This window comes from Indicator indicator, chromosome 14 (assembly GCF_027791375.1).
Source record: "Indicator indicator isolate 239-I01 chromosome 14, UM_Iind_1.1, whole genome shotgun sequence".
Classification (NCBI taxonomy): Eukaryota; Metazoa; Chordata; class Aves; order Piciformes; family Indicatoridae; genus Indicator; species Indicator indicator.
Window position 1 is genome coordinate 24,139,060 of NC_072023.1, and position 6,088 is coordinate 24,145,147.

General features: G+C 49.6%; 1 protein-coding gene across 1 annotated transcript in view; it reads right to left on the reverse strand.

Annotated features, from left to right (window-relative positions):
- The window catches only part of WASHC1 (WASH complex subunit 1), a 45,160-nt gene extending 44,789 nt beyond the window's left edge, over positions 1-371 (reverse strand). The window contains exon 1 of the mRNA XM_054386682.1: positions 335-371. The gene's annotated coding sequence lies outside the window, so the exon portion shown is untranslated. The remainder of the gene's footprint in view (positions 1-334) is intronic.
- Positions 372-6,088: the final 5,717 nt, after the last annotated feature.

Genomic DNA, 6,088 nt, shown 5'->3' on the forward strand with positions numbered 1-6,088 from the left:
AGACTATTTTCTGGCAAAGGTTATCTTGAGAAAGGGTCTAAGTAGAGCTGATCAGTTACAGAAAATGCTTTTTGAGTGATAAAAATTATTCCTCTTAAGCTCATCCTGCACAGCCATGGAAAACACTGCAGTTTCAGACAATCTTCTTTTTCCTCTGTAACCTAAAAACAAAACAAAACAAAAACCCAAACACAAAAAACCCCCAATAACAACCAACCACAGCTGTCTCACTTTCAGGCTTATCTCAGCACCGTTTTTCCCTAGTCCTCAATTTCTACCACTCTTTCACCACTCAGGCTGAGCTTGCAGTGACACTACAGTTACCTGGTCTTACCAGAAGCCAGACTGCAGAGGAGTTCCTAGGGATTTTGGTTTTCTTGCCAGTGAACCCCTGAGTTGAGAGAAGACAACAATGCATTTTATCTGAAGGAATGAAGATTAAAAGCTCAGTTTAAATACCCAGAGCAACAGCAGGACAGATGTCAAGACTGTGCTACTCTGGGAGCACCTCAGGCATTTTTCTGCCCGAGGTGTGGCTGTTTCCCCCCTGACAAAGCACCCCAGAAATACAGAGGTTTACTATTCAGACAAGACAAACATAATGAAATATCAGGAGAACTTATTAGACCCTACCTAAGCTTCCTAAAAGAAAGTCTAGGCAAGGGACAGTTGACTGGAGTACCTCCAATTCTGAAACACAGAAAGCCTCTATAAGGACACACTAAAGTCACTTTACTTCCAGCCCTCACCTCTGGCAAGAGCAGCCCTATTCACCCTGCTTCCTCTCGGTGCTCAAGGAAGGTTCCATATTTCAGAGACCTGGCAAGAAATAGAGACGGCTTTAGCTTCGGTTTCTTCTACTCCAGGATAGGTCAGACCAGTCTGTAAACCCCTGCCAGCAACACCTACATGAAATAAACACGTCACCTCCAGTACACGCCTTGTCTGAATCACATCAAAGGCTACAACCACAGCTGGCACTGTCTCACACTCCTTGCTGGAAGCTGCACTGTAGAAGTAAGCAGAGTTGGGGATGAAATGCTTCCTCTTTTCACAGAGCCACAGAAACATTCAGGTTGAAAAAGGCCCTTGAGATCAAGTCCAACCATTAACTCTACTCTACAGGGTTCACCCCTAACCATATCCCTATGCACCACATCCAAACCACCTTTAAACACATCCAGGCTTGGGGACTCTACCACCTCCCTGGCCAGCACATTCCAATGCCTGACCATTCTTGCTGGGAAAAAATTCTTCCTACTGTCCAGTCTAACCCTGCCCTGCTGCAGCTTGAGGCTGTTCCTTCTTGTTCTATCACTAATGACCTGTGAGAAGAGACCAGCACCAACCTCTCCACAACCTCCTTGCAGGTAGCTGTAGAGAGCCAGGAGGTCTCCCCTCAGCCTCCTCTTTTTCACACTAACCATCCCCAGCTCCTTCAGTCACTCTCCACTAGATTTATTCTCCAAGCCCTTCCCAGCTTCCTTGTCCTCCTCTGCCCTAGCTCCAGCACCTCAATATCTCTCTTGTATTGAGGTGCCCAAAACTGGACACAATACGCAAGGTGTTTTGAAACAGGCCTTTGGGAGAGTTCAAGTGCTGTCTAACCACTGAACTTTTGAACCACACCATTTAAAAATAAAATTAAATAAAAAGGAAGAGAGAGACTTCACCACAGCAGCTGATGGTTGTGGTGCTTCTGTCAATTACAAAATAAATACTAACAGTGATCATCACTGTGGACTCACAACTTTCACTACATCCAATAGCAGCCTTTATTCCATGTGCACAACTAGGTCTAGTACTCCTGCGTTTTTTTCACTGCTGGCTCACGTGTGGTTTACTTTGAATATGGAAAAAATAACACAGTAAAAGCATTTATGACAACAGCATTTGGATTCAATTGCAAACACTGACAAAGGCTTTAACCTGACAACTCATTATAACATCACAGCTTGGGAGTGAGGCACATGGCCTTGGGCAACTTAAAGGCAATCCATATTAAAACTGATTTGCCAGTACTACCGGCAGCAAACTCTGCTGAGCAGTGATGGACTAGAAGTTATTTCTTTTATGGCCTGTGGTGCACTCTGAATTAACAGGTAGTTGGGGCTTGGCATGGAATTAACAGGTAGTAACCAGCTGGGCCTTGGCATGGCACAAACCTTCCACAATTCTGTTTCGAGCCATTAACCGAGTTTCAGAGGAAAAACTACAGACTCACTTGGCAGAGTCCCCTGTCTTGGACATCTTTCTCTTTATCATGACTCCTTTCAGGCTGCAACATTTATCCCTCTATCCCTACAAGGTACCTAACCTACACGGAGAGAACGCATTGCCCTTCCCAATCCCTTAAGTGTGAAATCCAGGTGTCCCATCATCAACTAGAGATTTCCAGGTGCCATGCCTGGCAGGTTTGCCGGCCTGTTCCACAGCTCTGCACTGAAACCCCCTGTAAGTGTAACAAAAGATTCTCCAAATCTGTCACGACTCCCAAACAGGTATTTGTGTTACTCTCCTTCCGCATTACCAGCCTCTTCTTCCCGAGACCTGACGGGGTCCCCAAAGGACAGAGCCTCCGGCCACCGGAAGCGTTCCACCAGCCAGTGACAGGCCGCGGACTCCGCGGCAGCCCCTCACAGGGTCCTGCTGGCGCCTTCTGCACGGCTCGGGCCCAAGGGGAAGCACTTTCCCCGGGCCCCGGCTTCTCGCCACCGAGCCCAGCCAAAGCTCTCTACACACTACGCCACGAGGACGCTCCCCGCGTCAGGCCCTCCTCGAAGGCCTCCGTCAGCACGCCCGTCCCCTCCTATTCCCCCTGGCCCCGCCGAGTGCAGTAGCACCCGACCGCCCGTCACCCAGCCCTGCGCGCGCTTCCCCCTCACCTGCCGCGAGCCAGCCCCGCCCCGGCACCGAGCACGAAGCGGCGCCCCGCCCCATTTCCGCCCCTAGTTGGCGTCACTTCCGTCCAGTTAGAGCGCCCCTGCATGTCGCGGGAGGCCCTTCCGCCAGGGCGACAGCGTGCAAATTGGGGCGAGGTGCGCCCTCTGGCGGCAGGGAGCATTCGTCTTGAAGCGGGCTCCAGCCGCGCACTCTTTCCCGCCCTGCTGGGCCGGGCGTTGCGTTCTCGGCGCCGCCGGAACTTCTCCTGGCGCTGCCACTTTCCCTTGTGCCCCAGGCCCTGTGCTAGCCTGGGTCTCGAATGGCCTGCCAACCTGAGGCGGTGGGCAGCAGGAGCCCAGGAACCCTGCTGCGGCCCCTGGAACCACTGCTTGGATGCCTCGGGAGGGATGTGATGACCTCCACACACCTCCACGGATGGCTGCCCCGTCAGAGCACAGCAGCTTGTGAGCGCTGCCCCACCAGTAAGGGAAGGGAGTGTTGACACAGTGCTCAGCATTGTTCCTGCCCGTGGTTTGCAAAGTCATCTTCTGAGAGAAAACCCCACAGATATTGGATGCTGTTGCCACATGCAGCCCTGTTTCTGTGCTTTTCTACTTCCACAGGTCTGGTAAAGGGCACGAAAAACAAAAGGGGGAACCTGGCTCAGATGCTTGCTGGCTTTCTCTCCAATGCTCGTGTTTGCAGTTGAGCAATTTAAAACCTGACTTTACAGTGATTTTTATTTTTATTTTTTTTAGTTCAGTCTTGCGTTGGCTTTAGGCTCCCCCATATGCACACACTCAAGCAAACAAGTTCTTCCAGCACCAATTCTTTCGAAAAGACTGCATTTGCAAATAATAACTCCCCCACATTTTAAAGGGGTATGTGTTACATATGACAGAAGTATTTTGCATGCCCATCCACTTGTGGTTTGGAAACAATTTCTCCAAACTGATGTTAACAGTTACTTCATGCTGGTGAGCCCCCACCTTGAGCACTGTGTCCAGTTCTGGAGTCTCTATTACAGGAAAAATCTGGAGATGCTGGAAGGTGTCCAGAGAAGGGCCATGAGGATGAGCAGAGGGCTGGAGCTGCTCTGCTGTGGGGACAGACTGAGAGAGTTGGGGTTGTTCAGTCTGGAGAAGGCTCTGAGGAGACTTTCTTGTGGCCTTGCAGTATCTGAAGGGGCCTACAAGAAAGCAGGGGAGGGACTTTTGAGGGTGTCAGGGAGTGATAGGACTGGGGGGAATGGAGCAAAACTAGAAGTGGGGAGATTCAGACTGGATGTGAGGAAGAATTTCTTCCCCATGAGGGTGGCGAGACACTGGAACAGGTTGCCCAGGGAGGTGGTGGAAGCCTCATCCCTGGAGGTTTTTGCAGCCAGGCTGGATGTGGCTCTGGGCAACATGCTGTAGTGTGAGGTGTCCCTGCCCATGGCAGGGGAGTTGGAACCAGATGATCTTTGAAGTCCTTTCCAACCCTGACAGTTCTGTGATTCTGTGAACGTAACACTTTGAACATCAAATGCCAGTTGAATGCATGCAGAAGGCATTTGTAATTGATACACAGCATTAAAAACAGTGCACAAGGGGAAAGATGAGGTGAGCCTCTTCAAACTGTGAATACACTTGAAGATATCAACACCCACTCATGCATATTCATCTTGGAGTAAAGAGGATAAATTCATTACAAAAATTACCTGTGGCAGATTCTTTGCTTGGTTCCATTCTTTTGCAGTGGGAAGCGCTGACTGAAGAAGGGGAGTGACATTAAACATGGTTGAGTTTCAAGGCAGATGAGAAGCCAGCAGCAGCACTTCCCTGCTTCAGAGCAAGGTGCAGTGCTTGCCCCTGTGATGTTTAATGATGAGCCTATCAGTATGGAAAGTCTAAAGGCACAAGTCCTAAGGGTTAAAGGCCAGGGTGAGAGCTACTTAAACTCTCTGTCAGGGAAGAAGGTTATGAAAAATGCTGCCAAAAACTCAAAACAGACCAAAAAAATAGCAGATCTAGCCAAGTCTGAGCAAGGAGCATGTGTGTGGGTGTCACGACCTGTCAAAAACAAAATAGGGAAGCGGATGTAAGAAGCAACAATCCAATCTATTCTGGTCCAGTTTTATTTATATACTGCTGACGGAAAGCCCTGCAAACGTATTCTGCTGCTCAGATAAAAATCCAATTCAATGCATTTAAAAAAAATTCAAGTGAAAGCAAGAGGTGATGGCAGATTGCCTCAGCCCCTTTCCATGTCCCTCTCCCAGCTACCCTCAGGAAAAGGAGCCAGCAGGTTGGCAGAGGCCATCAGTAGAAGGCAAAAAGTAAGCTAATAGAAGGGAAGTGTGCACCCTAGGGCAGGCAGAAAGGCAGTGGAGCAGCAGGGATACAGCAAGCCCCACATGAGAAGCAAGATCAGGGTGGCAGTGGACTGGGCAAAACACCAGGAAGGTCCTGGCAGTGGCTGAGAAGCTGTAAGCTGTAGTGAACGTCTTTGTAGCATTGTCATATTGCATTGTGTATTGTGCAACATTGCCTGTGCAGCCAAGACCTATCCAACTGGGCACAAATAGTTGTGAACAACAGCACAGAAAAAACCTGGAGGAAAATCAGGAGAGGAGCTGCTTAGCACAGTACTTAACTCAGCCACAGAGGCACTAGTCTCTGGCTGGCTGCACATTTCAAGCCCACACAGCTGGCTGGTGGAGACCAAGCACCACTGTTCCCAGCCTCTGGAATAATGGGCACAATTTCTTCTCTCTCTGGAACATTATTACTTCACTGGCTTATTTTCAGTGGTCCTGAGAGCAGGATCCTCTTACTCAATCAAGGGCTGTTCTTTGGGGGCTCACCCTGCTGCTGCTGCTGTGCATTGACAAGTTCTAACCAACAAAAGCAAAATCACACTCAGTATTTTTCTCCCCTAAGCAAGGGAGCACAGGTGTGGGAAGGTTCAGCCAGAGGCCCTGCTGCCCCTGCAGTCAGTATGACATGATTTTTCACAGGGTGCAAAAAGCAGTGCCTTGTGGGCTGCCAAGTCATGCGTGACAGCGTGGCAGAGGCTTTGTGCTTGGGAAATGCACTAACTGCTGGTTTGGAAAATGATTTCTGGCTTTCCCAGGGCCATTGCCCAAGTCAGTACCAATGGGAAACAGTAGTTAGGGGGGTGCTCCAAAGGCATCCTGTTCATGCGTAGAAGCACTGCCACTTGC